The sequence below is a fragment of the Phyllobates terribilis genome, unplaced genomic scaffold (assembly GCF_046119375.1).
Source record: "Phyllobates terribilis strain yellow unplaced genomic scaffold, ASM4611937v1 Scaffold_8__6_contigs__length_399053987, whole genome shotgun sequence".
Classification (NCBI taxonomy): Eukaryota; Metazoa; Chordata; class Amphibia; order Anura; family Dendrobatidae; genus Phyllobates; species Phyllobates terribilis.
In genome coordinates, this window is record NW_027362768.1 from 368,578,495 (window position 1) to 368,589,297 (window position 10,803).

Here is a 10,803-nt window from a genome sequence, read left to right on the forward strand (position 1 = left end):
TGCAAAATCTAGTTTTTGCATCGCCATATTTTGAGAGCTATAATTTTTCCATATTTCGGCCGACAGAGTCATGTGATGGCTTGTTTTTTGCGGGACGAGTTGAAATTTTTATTGGTACCATTTTTGGGTACGTGACATTTTTTGATCGCTTTCTATTCCATTTTTTGAAAGGTAAAATTAACAAAAACCAACAATTCAGGAATTGTTTTTTGAGGTTTTTTTTTATGCCGTTCTGCATGTGGTAAAAGTGATAAGGCAGCATTTTTCTTCGGGTTAGTATGTTTACAGCGATACTACACTTACTGTATATTTTTTTTATGTTTTGGCGCTTTTACACAATAAAACAATTTTATATAAAAAATATTTTTTTTGCATCGCTTTATTCTGAGCGCTATAACTTTTTTATTTTTCGGCTGATGGAGCTGTATGGCAGCTTTTTTTTGCGGAACAAGATGACGTTTTCAGCGGTACCATTTTTATTTCCATTTTGCTTTTTGATCACATTTTTTTTCCACTTTTTGTTTGGCAATATGATGAAATAGCATAGTTTTTTGCTCCGTTTTTTATTTATTTTTATTACGGTGTGCACAGAAGGAGTTAATTAGTGCGACAGTTTTATAGATCGGGTTGTTTCGGACGCGGCGATACCAAATATGTGTACTTTTTTTGTTTTTTCATAAATATACGGATTTATTGGTTTAATATTTTATTTATTTATTTTATTTATTTTGTGATTTTTTTTACAGTTTGAAAACATTTTTTTGACTTATTTTTACATTTTTACTTAGTCCCTGTATGGGACATTAATTTTTATTTTTCTAATCACTGATGTCATGCAATGTAATAGACATGTATTACATTACATGACATCTTTGCTGACTGTTTCACAGTCAGTGTGTCCTGCCAGGCTTCAGCTGCTGGCTGAGCCTAGCAGGACACCATATATGGCAGATCTGGAGGCGGTCATGTGACCTCCAGCTGCCATAACAACGGAAGGTCCTGGAAGCTATCAGGGGGCCGTCACTATAGATCGCGGCATATAGAAGATAGCAAAGGGTTAACATCATTGGGACCTGATCCAATCAGGTCCCGATGATGTCCCCTATCAGAGCTATCACTCTGCACCGGAACCGCAGCACTTGCAGGACCCTGGGGGTCCTGAGCGCTGCAGGACCACCCACCGTTTTTAAACGTCAGCTTTGCACAGGGCCCAGGCAGCGCCGACGTTTATGTACAGTGGGCGGTCCTGAAGAGGTTAAAAAGGGGTGGATAATTATGTGAAAGTTCGTGACGCCACCTGTGGTGTCTGGTGAGAAACACCAGAGCTGCGGCAGCCCACTGAGGCCGGTGTGAAGGCAGCTTGCATGGTATAGCTCCCCACAGGTGGAGCTAGGCCTCAGGGCAGCGGGGATGTAAGGATGCAGGACAGATGGGACCCAGCCGGGTCGGAGCAAGAACAGGGACAGACACGATAGTCACTTCAGTACCTTTTACTGATGGTATTCAAGGCACAATCCGGAGCACTGTAGGGTGAAGGGTGCATATCGGGATCCTTCCCAGTGAGTGGGTGTAGGGCCTCCTGTTTCTTGCCTTTGTGTAGTAAGTTTCTGACCTGCCTGGAGCTAGGCCTAACTGTGTCTCTGTCCTGCACCGGCTGACTTTGTGGTAGGGCCTTCTCTTGGAGTACACGCTCCCAGCTTGCGGGGCCTCCGTGACTCCTGGCTCTGGTACGTATCAGCTCTTAGGTGATCCTGGGACCTGAAGTCTTCCAGGGGTCTCCAGTTGTCTCTACAGGGGGGTATACGGTCCTGCAGACGCGGACCCGGTGTCCGGTATATGTTTTCTGGGGTGAGCTTGTACAGCTCCTCTGCCCCGAATGCTACTCACTCCTTTCGCCTTCGGCCTCGCTCGGGGCCCTCACTAGGCTATACACACTACTAACGGCAGCTTGCCGCACTTCACCGTTCTTATGGCGTCGGCACGCCTTAAGCTCACTATCCTGAGCTACAACTGAGTCTGGACTGTGCTCCACTGCAGGCTGACCTCCCTCAGGCACATTTACTGCAGGACTCTCTCAACAGACTGAGCTGCCTAGCTCCACCTTCCCTATTTATATTCCTAACGGGCTCCCTCTGGTGGTCTGAGGTGGAAGGTGGAGGTGTGTGTGTGTCATGAGGGCCTCTTGTGGAGGAATCCGTTCATGCACCCCTCTAGGATCTGTGGCACTCATACGCAGCAGGGGCGCCACAGAACAATAGAATAATGCTAGAGAATGGGACAATGGAACAATGGAATAATGCAAGAATGGAAGAATGGAACATCATTGTACGTGTCATAATGGGCTCCTGGCCTTTATCTGGCTGTGCTGCTGCAGTCAGCTACAGTCTGCAGGGAGCCTGCAGACTAGGAAGAAGGTGGACCGCTGCTTGTTTGTTCACTAATTAGTTATCCTCTCCCCATCCCCTTGTCTGCAAGTGCATGGGACATTGGGGGGGAGGGGAGAATGTTTGAAAATAGGCAGACTCATGCAGATTAAAAATGCATGCGTGGGCTGCAGCTGCAACAAGCAGTAAAGTTGTGGATTTTAAGGTGTCTATTGATGAACAACATGTCCTCCTAAGGGGAGTCTTTGTCCCTATCCCTACAATGGGTGCCTTCTTGAAGCCAGGGTGAAGTCATAGGCCAAAACCAATTCAGGTTATCGCTTCTCGGCCTTTTGGCTAACATCAAGTGTAGTATCTGTTCTCATTTAGTATATGTGCTTTGCTTTTACCAATATATTGTATTGTAATGTTATCTATCTATCTATCTATCTATCTATCTATCTATCTATCTATCTATCTATCTATCTATCTATCTATCTATCCCTTCCTTCCTGAGATAAGCTGCAATAATGCATTTGTCCTTTGCTACACCGTTGCACATACACCATATACCTAGTCAGTGGCCTTGTTATCAGCTGCTACTCTTTTAATTCAACTGTCCCATCAGTTGGGTTTTGCTGAGGACCACGCATTTAAAAAAAATGTGGGGGCCGTTACGATTTCTTTAGTGAAATGCTGGCTCCCTCTGGTGGAGCACTGACTTCTTTAATTTTCTATCTGTGGATGAAAAAAAGATAAAAAAAAGTTTGGTCTAAGATATTGTTTTAAAGTGCTACCTATGTCTGTCAATCAGAGCATCCAATTGGTTTTCAGCCAGGCAGATAGATTGCTTGCAATAGATGTAATGAGTGAATGGAACAATGGAATAATGTAAGAGAATGGGACAATGGAACAATGGAATAATGCAAGAATGGAAGAATGGAACATCATTGCACGTGTCATAATGGGCTCCTGGCCTTTATCTGGCTTTTCTGCTGCAGTCAGCTAAAGTCTGCAGGGAGCCTGCAGACTAGGAAGAAGGTGGACCGCTGCTTGCTTGTTCATTAATTAGCTATCCTCTCCCCATCTCCTTGTCTGCAGGTGCATGGGACATTGGGGGGGAGGGGAGAATGTTTGAAAATAGGCAGACTCATGCAGATTAAAAATGCATGCGTGGGCTGCAGCTGCACCAAGCAGTAAAATTGTGGGTTTTAAGGTGTCTATTGATGAACAACATGTCCTCCTAAGGGGAGTCTTTGTCCCTATCCCTACAATGGGTGCCTTCTTGAAGCCAGGGTGCAGTCATAGGCCAAAACCAATTCAGGTTATCGCTTCTCGGCCTTTTGGCTAACATCAAGTGTAGTATCTGTTCTCGTTTAGTATATGTGCTTTGCTTTTACCAATATATTGTATTATAATTAGTGTTGAGCGAGCATGCTCGACACTGCTCGGTACTCGCCCGAGCATCACGCTACTCAGGATGTTCGGCGAGCACCAAGCATTTCCGGGTTACTCGGGCGGGAGCTCGGGTCTCCGCCCTGCATGTTTGACGCTCTTTACAGAGCCAATGAACATGCAGGGATTCCCAGCCAGTCACTGTAATGCCGCAGCCATGTTGGTTGTGGGCATTACATTGATTGGCTGGCCGCACAGCGTCACCTCGAGTATTTAAAACCGGGCTCCGCCATCTTGGACACAGTCGCTCCGGATTAGACAGTGTAGGGACAGCGCTGCTGAGCTATGGAGAGATTTTTCCTGCAAAATAGTTAGAGTAGGGTCTGTAAAGGCTGCCAGAACAAACAAACAGTACTTCTCAGGACTAATATCCATCCCAGATATCAGGCAGGCAGGCAGGCTGTATAGGAGACGCAGTGGTTATACCAGCAAACGCTGCATTACAGTCCTGTGTGCTCCTGTTTCAGAAATTGCTGGCTTTAGCTCCAGGTCTCGGGGCCCAGTAAAAATCCTTTTTTTTTCATCTACATCCTCTTTTTTTTTACCTCCTTCACACTGTACAAATACCCATCTTATTAACCTATTGGTGTGTCCCCCCCCCCAAAAAAAAAGTGTGTCTCTGATTTTTCAGACACAAATATATCTGTTGAAAATAGTCTGTTGTAGGCCCGACAAATCCAAGTGTGGTTTTGCAGTTCCACGGGTCAAATCTCTGTAGTATCCAGTTTTGGGCCTTTTGTATCTAAAAAAACCCAGTTTGAGTGTGTCACTTACTGTTCAGCCGCAAATATATACATTTAAAAAAGTCTGGTATACACCAGTAAATTATAACTGTGGGTTTGCTGTTCCACGGTAAAAAATCTCTATTATCCTGCTTTTCTCATTTTTTGCCTTAAAAAAACCCAGTAGTGTCTCCTGACTGTTCTAACACAAAAATATATCTGTTGAAAATAGTCTGTTGTAGGCCCGACAAATCCAAGTGTGGTTTTGCAGTTCCACGGGTCAAATCTCTGTAGTATCCAGTTTTGGGCCTTTTGTATCTAAAAAAAAACAGTTTCAGTGTGTCGCTCACTGTTCAGCCGCAAATATATACATTTAAAAAAGTCTGGTATACACCAGTAAATTATAACTGTGGGTTTGATGTTCCACGGTAAACAATCTCTATTATCCTGCTTTTCGCATTTTTTGCCTTAAAAAAAAACAGTAGTGTCTCCTGACTGTTCTGACACAAAAATATATCTGTTGAAAATAGTCTGTTGTAGGCCTGACAAATCCAAGTGTGGTTTTGCAGTTCCACGGGTCAAATCTCTGTAGTATCCAGTTTTGGGCCTTTTGTATGTAAAAAAAAACAGTTTGAGTGTGTCGCTCACTGTTCAGCCGCAAATATATATTTTTTAAAAAGTCTGGTATACACCAGTAAACAATAACTGTGGTTTTGCCATTCCACGGTAAAAAATCTCTATTATTCAGGTTTTGGTATTTTTTCCGTAAAGAAAAACAGTAATAGTTTATCCCTGATTGTTCTGATTGTTTAAAAGAGTCGGGTGTAGGCCAGAGAAATAGAACTGTGGTTTTCCTCTTCCACGGTTCTAATCTACTTATTATTACCCTTTTTCCATTGATAGTGCGAGTGTAAGCTATTTTACTTCCTTTACAATGGGCAAGGCGCGTGGCAAGGGACGTGGAAGTGGACGTTCTGGTGATGGTGCGTGCAGAGGACGAGGCCGTGGCCAAAGTGAAAATGTGCCACAACCAACAGCCACATCTTCTCACTCCAACTTCTTGACCGAATTACTAGGGAAGCACAGAACAACACCAGTATTGCGAACTGATCAGTGTGAACAGGTTATTAATTGGATAGCAGATAATACTTCCAGTTACCTGAGCACCACCACCTCCGGTCTGTCTTCCACATGGTGAAATGTTAGTAGCCGTGAGTCTCGACCGCATACTCCTCCTCACCCTGATGCTCCTTGTTTCCACCATGCCGAGTGTCGTCAGACAGCAACTGATCCCACACTTGGACACTCTGAAGAGCTGTTCACTAGTCCATTTCCAGATTTGTGCCCCTCGCCTGCTCCGCTTGAAGTGGTGGAAGAGGAGATCCCATGTAGCGATGCCCAAATATTTGAACAGCCACGGCCACAGGAAGTCGACGCTGGCAATTTGTCACAACAGGTGGACGATGACGAGACACAATTGCCAGGAAGTGAGGAAGAGGATCGTGGTGCGCAAGTGGAAGAGGAGGAGGTGGTGGATGATCTAGTAACTGACCCAACGTGGCAGGAGGACATGCAGAGTGAGGCCAGCATCACACAGGGGGAGGGAGGCAGAGTACCCCAACAATCAGGAAGAAGCAGTGTGGTGGCCGCAGACAGAAGGCGGGCAACCGTTCCCCGTAACACCAACACGAGGGACGTTGCCAGTATAAGCGGTAGGTCTTCCAGAGTCTGGAATTTTTTTAAAGACTCTGCTGATAACCTCAAAAAGGCCATTTGTACCACCTGCCATGCCAGCATCAGCAGGGGTGACAAAACTACCAGCCTGACCACCACCAGTATGATCAGGCACATGACAGCAAAGCACCCGACTTTGTGGGGCGAACCCCAGGGTCCACGACCAGTGTCAGCGGGTGTCACCACTGCTTCTTCCGCTGTTGTGCGTGCAATAGAACCCCCTGTTGTGTGTGCAAGGCAATCCCCGGTCCATACTGCATGTCAAGATGCCCCCTCCTCTCAGTCTTCACTTGTTATGGCAGTTTCTCAAGAAACAGCATCAACGTCCACGTCCACGTCCTACCGCAGCGTTCAATTGTCCATATCCCAGACCTTTGAACGGAAGCGGAAATTCGCAGCTAACGCCCCACAGGCCACAGTCCTAAATTCACACATTTCACGACTGCTTGCGTTGGAAATGCTGCCTTTTAGGCTGGTGGAGACGTAATCCTTCCGCAACCTTATGGCGGTGGCCGTCCCTCGGTACTCGGTGATCCGGCCGACACTATTTTGCCCGGTGTGCCATCCCCACACTACACAAGCACGTGTGCCAAAACATCTGCCGTGCCCTCAACAACGCAGTTACTGGGAGAGTCCACCTGACAACGGACACATGGACAAGTGCTTGTGGCCAGGGACGGCACATCTCCCTGACGACACACTGGGTAAACATAGTGGAAGCCGGGACCCAGTCGGACCTTGGGAAGGAACATATGCTCCCCACACCGAGGATTGCGGGCCCTATGTCAGTCAGAGTTGCCCCCACAGTGTACAGCTCCTGTGTATCATCCTCCTCCGCATGCTCAGCCTCCATCTCAGATATCACCACATCAGTTACAAGCTGGAAGCACTGCAGTACTGCCTCCGCCAAGCGGCAACAGGCTGTGCTGAAACTCTTAAGCTTAGGTGATAAACCTCACACTGCTTGTGAGTTGTGGACAGCTGTGAAAGAGCAGGCAGATCTGTGGCTGAGACCGCTGAACCTACATCATGGTCGTGTATGACAATGGCCGTAACCTGGTTGCGGCTCTGAGGCGAGGCGAGATCACACATGTACCATGCCTGGCTCATGTGCTTAACGTCGTGGTTCAGCGGTTTCTTAAATAGTACCCCGAGTTGCCAGATCTGCTCGTGAAAGTACGCCGCCTGTCAGCTCATTTTCGCAAGTCGGCTACAGCTTCCGCCGCCCTTGCTGTGTTGCAGCAGCGTTTGCAGCTTCCGGCACACCGACTGCTGTGTGATGTCCCCACACGTTGGAACTCTACCCTCCACATGTTGCTAAGGATTTGTGAGCAGAAGAGAGCAGTTGTGGAGTACCAGCTGCAACAAGGCCGTCGATATTCAGGTCAGATTCCACACATAAGACCTCAGGAGTGGACCTGGATGTCTGACATATGTACCATCCTGACAAACTTTGAGGAGGCCACGAAGATGGTGAGTGGCGATGATGCCATCATTAGTGTCAGCATCCCACTTGTCTGTCTTTTGCAATGCTCTCTGCAGAAAATTAAAAAGGAGGCATTGCAGCCAGAGTATGATGAGATGGATCAAGAAGCCATAGCGGGCGATTACACACAGCCCAGCCTCATCTCATCCCAACGTGCATTAGGGGACAATGAGGGAGAGGAGGAGGAGGAGGAAGAACAGGAGCTGGTATCATGCGCTGTAGACGGCAGTACCTCTACAACTGTCATACCATCGGTTCAGCGAGGGTGGCCTGAGGACAGGGGGGAGGAGGAGGAGGAGGAAGAGAGCATGGTCAGTCGTCATCTTGGTGAGGACACGGAAATCTTGCCCGTTACCAGTCTGGCACACATGGCTGACTTTATGTTACGCTGCCTTAACCGTGACCCTCGCGTTGTCAAAATGTTGGGTGACAGTCATTACTGGTTGGTGACACTTGTAGACCCCCGCTACAAGGAGAACTTTCACTCTCTTATTCCTGAGGTGGAGAGGTCTACAAAAATGGGGCAGTACCAGAAGGCCCTTGCTGCAGAACTGTTAAAAAAATTCCCATCTGAACACGCTAGCGGCAGAGGTCACAGTTCGTTGTTGCCCAACCAAGGCGTACATGCGAGAGAGACGCAACTCCAATCCAGCAGAGGCAGGGGAACACTGTCAACGTTCTGGGACAGTTTTCTCAGACCCTCCCCTCGGACAGACCCTGAGGCGCGGGGTACTCTCATAAGGAGTGGAAAGTTTCAAAAGATGGTGAGGGAGTACCTTGCCGACCGTACCAGCGTCCTTCGTGATTCCTCTGTGCTTTTTAATTATTGGGTATCCAAGCTGGACACTTGGAATGAACCCGCTCTGTACGCCTTGGAGGTCCTGGCCTGCCCTGCTGCTAACGTGTTATCAGAGCGTGTTTTTAGTGCCGCTGGGGGAATTATAACTGATAAGCGCACTCGCCTGTCAACTGACAATGCTGACAAGCCGACCCTTATCAAAATGAACAAGGGCTGGATTGGGCCAGACTTCTCATCACCACCAAATGACAGCAGAGAAACATAAAGTCAAATCCACTGTTATTTCGGAGGTGTATTCACATGCACCGCTTGACACCTACACATGGGTATATGCTTCCTCATTTCGGCTGTTTTATGTTCTTCTCCTTATCCTCAGCCTCCACCACCACTATACCACCAGGGTGACCGTGGTCCTTGTTGCCATTATTGAAAGTTCCTCCATCCTGATTTTTGTCAGCTTTTGCTTGGAAGGCATAAGCAAAGACTGTGGGAGACCCACTCCCCAATAATGGGAATAATATTTTTAAGATGCAGTACTGTATGGCTCTTCCAAGGGGCATTAAAAGCATCTTGTTATACCACTCTGACGTCCACATCTCTTGTAAGGGGCATTAAAAGCATCTTGTTATACCACTCTGACCTCCACGTCTCTTCTGAGGGGCATTAAAAGAGTCTTGTTATACCACTCTGACCTCCACGTCTCTTGTAAGGGGCACTAAAAGCGTCTTGTTATACCACTCTGACCTCCACGTCTCTTGTAAGGGGCATTAAAAGCGTCTTGTTATACCACTCTGACCTCCACGTCTCTTGTAAGGGGCATTAAAAGAGTCTTGTTATACCACTCTGACCTCCACGTCTCTTGTAAGGGGCATTAAAAGCGTCTTGTTATACCACTCTGACCTCCACGTCTCTTGTAAGGGGCATTAAAAGAGTCTTGTTATACCACTCTGACCTCCACGTCTCTTCTGAGGGGCATTAAAAGCGTCTTGTTATACCACTCTGACCTCCACGTCTCTTGTAAGGGGCATTAAAAGCGTCTTGTTATACCACTCTGACCTCCACGTCTCTTCTGAGGGGCATTAAAAGCGTCTTGTTATACCACTCTGACCTCCACGTCTCTTGGAAGGGGCATTAAAAGCGTCTTGTTATACCACTCTGACCTCCACGTCTCTTGTAAGGGGCATTAAAAGCTTCTTGTTATACCACTCTGACCTCCACGTCTCTTCTGAGGGGCATTAAAAGAGTCTTGTTATACCACTCTGACCTCCATGTCTCTTGTAAGGGGCATTAAAAGCATCTTGTTATACCACTCTAACATCCACGTCTCTTGTAAGGGGCATTAAAAGCGTCTTGTTATACCACTCTGACCTCCACGTCTCTTGTAAGGGGCATTAAAAGCATCTTGTTATACCACTCTGACCTCCACGTCTCTTCTGAGGGGCATTAAAAGCGTCTTGTTACCACTCTGACCTCCACGTCTCTTGTAAGGGGCATTAAAAGCATCTTGTTATACCACTCTGACCTCCACGTCTCTTCTGAGGGGCATTAAAAGCGTCTTGTTACCACTCTGACCTCCACGTCTCTTGTAAGGGGCATTAAAAGCATCTTGTTATACCACTCTGACCTCCACGTCTCTTGTAAGGGGCATTAAAAGCGTCTTGTTATACCACTCACACCTCTACGTCTCTTCTGATGGGCATTAAAAGCGTCTTGTTATACCACTCTGACCTCTATGTCTCTTCTGAGGGGCATTAAAAGAGTCTTGTTATACCACTCTAACCTCCACGTCTCTTCTGAGGGGCATTAAAAGCGCCTTGTTATACCACTCTGACCTCCACGTCTCTTGTAAGGGGCATTAAAAGCGTCTTGTTATACCACTCTGACCTCCACGTCTCTTGTAAGGGGCATTAAAAGCGTCTTGTTATACCACTCTGACCTCCACGTCTCTTGTATGGGGCATTGAAAGCGTCTTGCTATACCACTCTGACCTCCACGTCTCTTGTAAGGGGCATTAAAAGAGTCTTGTTATACCACTCTGACCTCCATGTCTCTTCTGAGGGGCATTAAAAGAGTCTTGTTATACCACTCTGACCTCCACGTCTCTTGTAAGGGGCATTAAAAGCGTCTTGTTATACCACTCTGACCTCCACGTCTCTTCTGAGGGGCATTAAAAGCATCTTGTTATACCACTCTGACCTCCACGTCTCTTGTAAGGGGCATTACAAGCGTCTTGTTATACCACTC

General features: G+C 46.9%; 2 pseudogenes; both read left to right on the top strand.

The window, feature by feature from the left end:
- The first annotated feature begins 2,700 nt into the window (after nucleotides 1-2,700).
- LOC141160296 (U2 spliceosomal RNA) lies at nucleotides 2,701-2,802 on the top strand (annotated as a pseudogene).
- Nucleotides 2,803-3,690: 888 nt separating this feature from the next.
- Nucleotides 3,691-3,866, top strand: LOC141160260 (U2 spliceosomal RNA; annotated as a pseudogene).
- The last annotated feature ends 6,937 nt before the right edge of the window (nucleotides 3,867-10,803 follow it).